Raw genomic sequence first — 9,498 nt, 5'->3', positions numbered from 1 at the left:
AACTTAGGTAACATTGGGCCATATTTTTGGAACTGCCTAGTCACACTATTCCTCCTTGTAAACATCTCTACAATTGGGTGCATCTTTATATACATAAATTTGTTTGTATATATGAATAAAGCTTTTTTCTCTGTTGCTGTTACTGAAATTGATGTGCATCTAACAATCGGTGCTATTTTAGAATCAAAACAGAGGGGTGGTGGGCAGGGTTATCCCAGGATGGTGGGCATGGTTATCTCCAAAACATTTTAGATTGTAGAAGGTTCCAAACAGTGAACTGTGTGATTCACGGAGACCACGAAGAAAATGTGTGTGTGTTTGTTGTTCATTCATTCAGTCGTTTCCAACTCTTCGTGACCTCATAGACCAGCCCACTCCAGAGCTCCCTGTCGGCCATCACCACCCCCAGCTCCTTCAAGGTCAAGCCAGTCACTTCAAGGATGCCATCCATCCATCTTGCCCTTGATCGGCCCCTCTTCCTTTTTCCTTCCATTTTCCCCAGCATCGTTGTCTTCTCTAAGCTTTCCTTTCTTCTCATGATGTGGCCAAAGTACTTCATCTTTGCCTCTCCTATCCGTCCCTCCAATAAGCAGTCGGGCATATATATATAATGTTCGTTTGTGGGATTAACAGAACTCAAAAAACACTGGACAAATTGACACCAAATTTGGACACAAGACACCTAACAACCCAATGTATGTCCTTCACTCAAAAATTGATTTTGTCATTTGGGAGTTGTAGTTGCTGGGATTTATAGTTCACCTACAATCAAAGAGCATTCTGAACCCCACCAACGAAGGAATTGAATCAAACTTGGCACACAGTTCTCCCATGACCAACAGAAAATACTGGAAGGGTTTGGTGGGCAGTGTCCTTTGGTTTTGGAGTTGTAGTTCACCTACATCCAAAGATCACTGTGGGCTCAAACAATGATGGGTCTGGACCAAACTCTACACAAATACTCAAAATGTCCAAATGTGAATACTGGTGGAGTTTGGGGAAAATAGAATCTTGACATTTGGAAGTTGTACTTGCTGGGATTTATAGTTCGCCTACAATCAAAGAGCATTCCTAACCCCACCCAAGATAAAATTGGGCCAAACCTCCCACACAGAACCCCCATGTGGGCCACAGCAACACATGGTAGGGGATGGCTAATATATATCTGGAGATACACTTTAAAAAGGTATACAAATTAAACATTAGAACAGACCTATAGACCCTGTCTTGTTCATAACTTGGAGACTGCCTTTATTAAGGCAGACACAGTGCTGTCAAATTGTATTAATGAGACGACGTAGACACAGCCTGAGTTGGTCATGGCGTGCCTAAGAAGCCAATTGTTTGCCTGAAAAGGGGATGAATTTTAAGCTGAAAATGAAACTAAATTCAGTCTTGAGGTTCACTGCTGTTTCCTCTTCTTAATTTTTTTTTTTCAATATCACTTGAGGAAGGGAGAAGATCAACTGGGCGATCTCCATTGAAGCTGCGGAGATTTGCTGGAGCATACGGGCTTGAGTCAAACGGCTGAGCTGGGGGTGTATGCTCGTGTGCAGGGACTTGGGGGCTATGGAGTGTGGGCTACTGCTGGTTCTTGGGAGGCACAAGGGAGGTCATGGGGATGGAGGCCATTTCCAATTCATCTGGACTTCCATCCTTGGGAAACTGCAATTCCCACAGATCAAGCTATGTCTTCTTTTAATTAGGGGTGGGATTGGGGGTCTTCAATAACAAAGAGAAACATCTTCAGGAGAAGCAGGCAGCTGGGGTTCAATGTGTTCAGCTTTGGCTTCTTTCACTTTCCTTCCTGGAATAAACACTGGCACTGCAGCACATGGCAAGGGCCCCCTGGAGGACAAGAGGAGGAACTGACTCACCTGGGGAAAGGCACCTGAACACCAGGGAACCCTGGGAGATGTAGTTTGACAGGACTTCCGCCTTCTTTGCCCAAAAGTGCCAGAAACAGAGAGGCAGCTTGGTGAATTGGTTAGAGCTCTGGACTTAGGATTAGTTTGACCCCACGCCGACATTCGTGGTCCAGTGCGATGGAATCCTGGGAGTTGTCGTTTAGTTTGCAAAGCATTTCACTTTCTCAGCATTCTTTGACACAGAAGGCTGCAGACCTTGCAAAACTGCAATTCCCAGAATTCCATAGCATTGAGCCATGACATTTGCAGAGTAGATACACCCTTAAGAGAGAGAAATGTATTTTGTTTGTAAGGACTAAAGGTTCATCTTCTACAATGTAGAATTAATGCAGTTTGACACCACTTTGATTGCCACGGTTCAATGCTATGGAATCCAGAGATTGCTAATGTGGAGTGGCACCAGAACATTTTGATACTGTAGGTATTCTAAAATATCACCACAGTTTTTAGACTATTATTATTATTATTATTATTATTATTATTTCTACCCGGCTTTATCCGTCTAAAAAAAACTGCATTCATTTTACAGTGTAGATGCATTCTTCAAATCCTTGAATGATTATTGACAGTGCCGGCTAATGTCACCCTGCTTACATGTTTTCCTAGGAAGTTACTTTGGAAGAGTCTTTAGTAACAGTCACAAGACCAACTCCCTGGAAGTAAACAATTCATAAAATAGTTGCATTTAAGTGTTACATTTTTACATTACAGCTATTGAAAGTAATGTATGTTTGTTAACATAGTCACTTGAGCTGCAGCATGCGCTGGAGCTTGACCCGTGCCATCTTTCTTCTGCATTATTTGACAGTATGATACAATAAAAGGCCACCCCGACTCTTCTATATATATCTCCATAAGTTAAAAGACTGTCTTTTACTTCAATAGGGAGTTAATTCTATAGCACAGATGCACTTTAAGACTCAGGCTCCATCTTCACCAACTCTCTCAATGAAACTACAACTCCCAGGATTCTACAACCTTGAGCCAAAGTCGTTCACATGGGCTCAAAGGGCATTTGTTCTATAATGGGGAGTCACCTTAAGACCAGAAAAGCCACATATTCATTGCTCTGTCCTTTTGGGGCATTTGCTCAAAGAGACTGGGATTAGCCGGCTCCTTGCATCCTGTGCGTTCTTCCCTGGGATGTCTAGTTTGGCTCTGAAAAGAAGAATCTGTAAACAATATTTGACCCTTTGGGTGGCCCCTCCTTCTCTGGACCCTTCCACCTGTCCCTTTCCTTCTTGGATTGTGGTCTCCAGAAAGGTACACAGGATGATCTCAGGTGAGAACAGAAACGGGACTGTGGCTCCCCTTCATCACATCACGAGAGTCCTGCTGATGCAGCCTAGACTCGCATTGGACTTTTTCGCCGCAGCTTCACACCTTAGACTCCTTTTCCATTTGTAGTAGACCACTAAGACCAGGGTTCGCTACTATCTACACTTTTGCATTTCCACAAGGAGAAGATTCCCCCCAGCGAAACATTATAAAACACACGCACAAACAGTTCTTCTTAACGATACTTAACAAACTTTATTGGCACAGCCATGTCATCCTGGTCATAACATGATCTCAACATGACACAGTTTAATAACACACACACATTTGCACCAACTACAATCCCTTCCACACTGTCCCATATCCCAGGATCCTATACCAAATAATCTGTTTATCCCAGATTATCTGGGAGTACAGGCTCATATAATCCTGTTTAAAGCAGATAATCTGGGATCAGATCCTGGGGAATAGGGCAGTGTGGATCCATTTTACATGATAGCATTGTTGTCTTCTCTCACTTCTTCCTTTTAGGCCCCACCTACACTGCCATATAATCCATTATGAACTGCATTTAATCCAAATTCTAAAACTGGAATATACGACAGTGCAAATGAGGCCTTTGGCTCCATCTAAACTGTACATTGCATGCATTTTGAACTGGATTATATGTTCAGTACAGACATATATGGATGAGTCTACACTCACCCTACAATGCAGATCAACCTGCATGGAAGGGTCAGTGTGGATGGGGCCTGAGTTGTAAGTCCTGGGCAGTTGAGGTCTCCTTCCCCAAAGGAATCCAAGGAAAGTGCCACATTCAAAAGAAACGGATACATTTATTCTAAGCAAACATCTTTTAACACAATAGAGCAGACATTATAGAAATGGTTACAGAAAGTAAAAAAAAACAGACTATAGAATAATATTAAGTCACAATTGATGTCAGGGTTGCCCAACATGACAACCCTAGTTACAAAGCCTATACAACACAGACCATATGCCATGGCTCCATCTAAACTGTCATATAATCCAGTTTGAACCGCAGGTAATATGTGTTCAGAAACTGGATTCTATGCCAGGGTCAGTGGGACCTAGAACCTTATCTACATTATCATTTCATGTAGTATGAACTCAGGCTGGATCTGCACTGCCCCATATGCCAGTTTCTGGTCCCAGTTTCTGGTCTGCTTCTCCCAGGTTATCTGGCAGTGTAGACTCATATAATCCAGTTTAAAGCAGATAATCTGGGATGAGATTTTGGGATATATAGGGCAGTGTAGATCCAGCCTACATGGGAACTCCTCTAATTTCCTCCTCTTAGGACCCATCTAGGGTCCTTCTACACTTCCCTATAATCCAGAATATCAAGGAAGATATTCCACATTATCTGTTTTGAAATGGATTATCTGAATCAATCAACACTGCAAAATAATCCAGTTGAAAGCAGAGAACCTGGATTTTATAAAGCTGTGTAGAAGGGGGCCTACACTGTCATATAATCCAGGTTGAATCATAGTTAACATGCATTCTGAAAATGGATGATGTGGCAGTGTAGATGGGGCCTATAGCCTTATCTACACTGTCATTTCATGCAGGTAGAACTGTATAATATTGTCAGTGCAGACTCAGGCTGGATCTACCCTGCCCTACGTAGCAGGATGTGATCCCAGATTATCATTTTTTAACAAAGATTATCTGGCAGTGCAGATTCATATAATCCAGTTCAAAGCAGATAATCTGGGATCAGATCCTGGGGGAGAGGAAAATCTAGATCCAGCTCATATGCCGTTCAACCTGCATGGAAGGGTCAGTGTGGATGGGCCTGAGTTGCAGGTCCTGGGCAGTTTGGGTCTCCCTCCCAAAAGGAATCTAAGGAAAGTGCCAGATTAAAAAGAAAAGAGTACATTTATTCTAGCCAGACATTTAAGGATACAATATTAGTCTACACAAATCCATAAGATAAAACTACAATACGCAGACTAGGGGGCCTCTCTCACTGCGCTGTCCAAGGGCGTCTCTTCTCCAGCGGCTAGGCTGTGAGTCCTGGGATTTGCAGAGGAGGGAGGGGGGCCTTGGAGACCCTCCTCTGCCAGAGAGGCCTGGGCCTCCCTCCCCTGCAAGCCCCGGATCCACAGGAGGCAGCCAGAGCAGCCAAAGGGGAAGAGCAGCGCTTCCACAGGGCAGGGGGATCCTCTCCTACACAAGAAAGACAATCATATTACATGGTAAATAACAACAAACATACACTTTAAACTTTTACAAGAAAGCGAAATATCCAAACACAGTTATCGAAGTCCTGTCTTCTCTCTTCTTGTTCTTACAGGCGCCAGTCAGGGTCCCTCAAAGTCAAGCATCCCTCGATGGTTAGAGTCCCTCGATGGCCAGGGTCCTTCGCTGATCAGGGTCCCTCAATGTCAAGCGTCCCACGATGGTCAGAGTCCCTCGCTGATCAGGGTCCCTTGATGTTCATGTCCCTCGATGGGTCACTGTCCCTTGGCGTCCTCCGTCTGGAAAGGCCCTGCAAGAACCACAAGCGGCGTCAGTGGGGAGTGCTTCCCCTCCTCTTCCTGCTTCTCCTCCATGGCCAACACCAGCCAGGCCTCCTTCCACGTGAGTCCAGGTGAAGCGGGGTGGGTGGGGGGCCCAAGGTGAACCCAAGGGGCATCAAGGCCCATCGGGAGACATAGCTCCAGAAGAGGGGGGATGGCCTCCTGCTTGACGGGTTTGTCCAGGAAAGTCACAGCCACTAATTGGCCAGCCTTCCTCAGGGGCTACACTGGAAAATACAAATACAATTCCAATGCAGCCCTTGGGGAAAGCTGGCCCATCAGTGGCTGTCACTTGCCTGGACAAACCTGTGAGCAAGGACAACCCCGAAGTAGTCACTCAAAGTCTAAAGCAGTGTTTCTCAGGGCGGTTCCACACAGCAGTTTAACCCAGTAACAATGACATTTTAAAAACGCGAATGTTCCCCTGTTCTAGACCACCACCACCCCCAAAAAGTGTGTGCTTTCCTGGAGGAGAGGGTCCACATGCCCTGCCAGGATTTCCCGCAGGAAACCAGGACAAAGAAAAAAAACTTTAAATATCCCTTTAAAAGGAAAATAACTCACCCTGCCACCATTTACCCTTCTCTGGAGTTCTGGGTCATGCCAATGGTGCACCGGGGGGGGGGGGGGCAGGACAGGAGCAATTTTCCTCCTCCTCCCTTCATGCATCATTGGTACAACCCAGGAGAACTCCAGAGAAATGGGGAGCAGATTTTTTTTCCTTTTAGAAAGGCAGTTTTAAGAGCTTTGGGGAAGGGGTGTCTTACATTTCTGGGGCTCCAGGAGCCCAAGAAATCCAAGGTAGATTGTATACAGGGGAACTGGAAGTCGCGCGGCGCAATCTCCGGTCCCATCTACACAGCTCCCTCACCGGGAAAGACACAGGTCTTTTGAAAGACCCATGTCTTTCCAGCAGTTAAATTACCTTGAACAAAGCAGAGTTCTCCTGCTTTGTGACGAATGCATTCGCGTTTACGTGGGCCGTCATCTGGACGCCTCTCAGAAAAACGCAGGAGGGCGCACGTTTTGTGTCCTATCTGGATAGCCCTTCAAATTGTGCTTCTCAACGTGTGTTGGAAGTCAGTCCAACACACGTTCCAACATGTGTTGGAAGTTTGCTGAAATCCCAGTCAGCTTGCTAGCGATTAGGATGATATGAGTCAAAGCCCAAGAGTGCTTCCAGAGAGCTCTTTATCCCAGGAGCATCTGCGATTAAAATACGTGGATGCTCCTGGGGGCCTGTCTACACCCATCCCTGAAAGCGCATGCTTTCTGGGGTGGGTGTCCAGGTGTTCTTCCGGGACTGGCCCGGCAGAACATCTGCAGACCCTAGCCTCCTACATAAACCAGTAGTGGGTTTATCCTACAGCTTCCAAGAGGCACAAAATAAATCCACTAACTAATTAATTTTCCACACACCAAGGTTTCCCTGGCTTGTGGCAAATTAATTGAGGGTTGACCAGAATGTCATCTGGACAGCTTCCCCCTTTTTTGCAGAAGTTTCTACAATAAAGGGCCTGTCTGGAGGCAAGGTTGCCTCTGAAGACCTGATGCAGTCACCCCATATGTTACCTGTGGCTGGATGTGTGTTGCTAAATAATGCAGTCTGAACTTCTAGATATTCCCCAGGAAAGGAGGGGGCTGTGACCCTGTGACCCATGACTTGACCTTTGCCCTCTTGACCCTTCTGATTGGGTGGGGAGAGGGGGCATTGGGGTGTTTGGGGGGAGGGGCTCAGGAGGAGGGAGGCCTGGCTGTGCCTGGAGGGAAGGGGGAGGAGGGGCGGCACCCATGGGTTGGGCAAGGGGAGGGAAGTGCCCTTGTGGGGATGCCACCTTGGAGGGAGGGAGAAAGCAGTAGTGGCATCCCAGGCCGAGGGGGAGGGGTCAGGGTGGGGGAGTCTAGAGCTCAAAGGAGGCGGAGCCCAGCCCAAGGGTTGGAATGAAGACCCAGGGAGCAGGTGGTGGCCCCTCCCCTCCAGGTCCCCCAATCCCCCACAGAACAGAACAGAGCTCAACAGAGGGGCCTGAGGGGGCCCAAGCAGTCTTCCTTTTCTGTTCTGCTCCAAGGGCCTCTGGTGGCAATGGGGCCCAGAGTGGGGGCAGTCCTTCTGCAAAGGGGCGGGGATTCCCTGGGCCAGGGCAGGGCAGACTCCCGCCTCCTTAACGCTACTTCCCTTTGGCGCTGCGGCAGAGCTGGAGCGTAGCGGAGGTCTTCCTGTAACACACGGGGAGATCGTGATGTTCCTGCAAAGGACAGAGAAAGGAGGACTGGTTGAAGGAGACTCCTTTCTTCCTTCCTCAATTCCTCCCTCCTTCTCTCCTTCCTCCCTTCCTTGCTTACCTGTCCATCAGGCGGGTGGGCCCTTGGTGTACTCTGGGGGGTACCTTTCTCGCCCGCAGCCTGCCACCAAGCGCCGAAAAGCAGCTCGCAACCCGTGTCGGGAGTGGAGGGCGGAGGCTCTGGCGAGGATGGCCTTGGTCTGCCAGCCAACTCTCCTGACTTCAGGGTCATGGTCGGCGAGGAGATCGGTCAGCCCTGGAAGGAAGGGAGGAAGGTCAGCAGGAGAGGGACGGCGCACAGACTCCCCAGGACCCTCTCTTCCAAGGCCCAGTCCCTCTCAGACCCACTTACAGGCCTCGTAGGTGCAGGTGTTCCTCTCAGTGCAGATGTTGCTGTTCTTGTGAAGCACGTGACCTGGAGAGAAGGAAGGCAGCAGAGAAGAGAGGGATCATCTCCCTGAGCAAAGACCATTCTGGAGCTCCCTGAACCCAATGCTACACCCAAGGGAGAGGGATGCCCCAGAGAAGGCCGGGGAGGGGGCTTTGCAGGCAGAAGGAAGGGAGAGAAGGGGAGGAAGAGGACCCTGGTCTTTGCTCTCCCCCCCCCCCCCCCAAATAAGGCTCTGGGTTCCCAGAATGAGCTCGAAGGGCCATTCTGCATTGGCCCAGGGTGGAGGGAGAGGGGTCCTCTGGGGAAGAGGGCACTCCCGCTGCCCCAGAGAGTGAGCTGGAAGCCATGAATAGGAACAAAGGGGCTAGGCTCCCCTCCCCCCGATCTCTTACCGAGCAACATGGCCGCTGCCTTCTTTGCTGAGGGAAGCTTGCTCTTGAAAAAAGGCAGGCAGCCATACACCTGCTCCTCCAACTCACTCCTGGAGCCGCAGTGATGGATCTGGAGGAGAGAGAGAGATGAGAGATGAGGTCAAAAAAGGGGTTCCTTATGCCTGCCGGGCATAAGGCCCCCTTGACTCCCAGGCTTCAGGACGGGCACTGACCAGGCGCTTGGAGATTTTGTGGAGCAGCTCCTGCAGGCTGAAGGTGTCTCCCGCCAGAACGCTGTCCTTCAGGTGCCATCGCAGGACCTCCGCCGCCTCCCTGAGGGTCTCCCTCGCAGTCTTCAAAGAGGAGAAGGAGGAAGAGGGAAGGAGTCAGGCTCACTTGGAGGGCAAGTGACCCCTTCCTCCCTCACTTGACCCCTGTCCTGACCCCTGTCCTTGAGAGGCTAGCGTTGGGCCTCCCCTCCCACCTTGGCCACCTCCTTGTCCTCATCCTCCACGTGAACCAGCACCGTAAGGAGGTCGTGGATGGTCTTGCGCTCCTGATGTTGATGTTCCGGGCGCCAGAGAAGCTGCTGAAAGCATTCCAGGGCTGCCTTCCTGATCTTGGCCGCCTCCTGAAAAAACAAAGGAAAAGGAGACTTTCTTTCTCCCCCTTTCTTTGTGTGAAGCCCCTTCTCAGGGC

This window comes from Anolis sagrei, chromosome 6 (assembly GCF_037176765.1).
Source record: "Anolis sagrei isolate rAnoSag1 chromosome 6, rAnoSag1.mat, whole genome shotgun sequence".
Taxonomy (NCBI): domain Eukaryota; kingdom Metazoa; phylum Chordata; class Lepidosauria; order Squamata; family Dactyloidae; genus Anolis; species Anolis sagrei.
The sequence above is the reverse complement of the archived record's forward strand: the minus strand, read 5'-3'. Positions refer to the sequence as shown.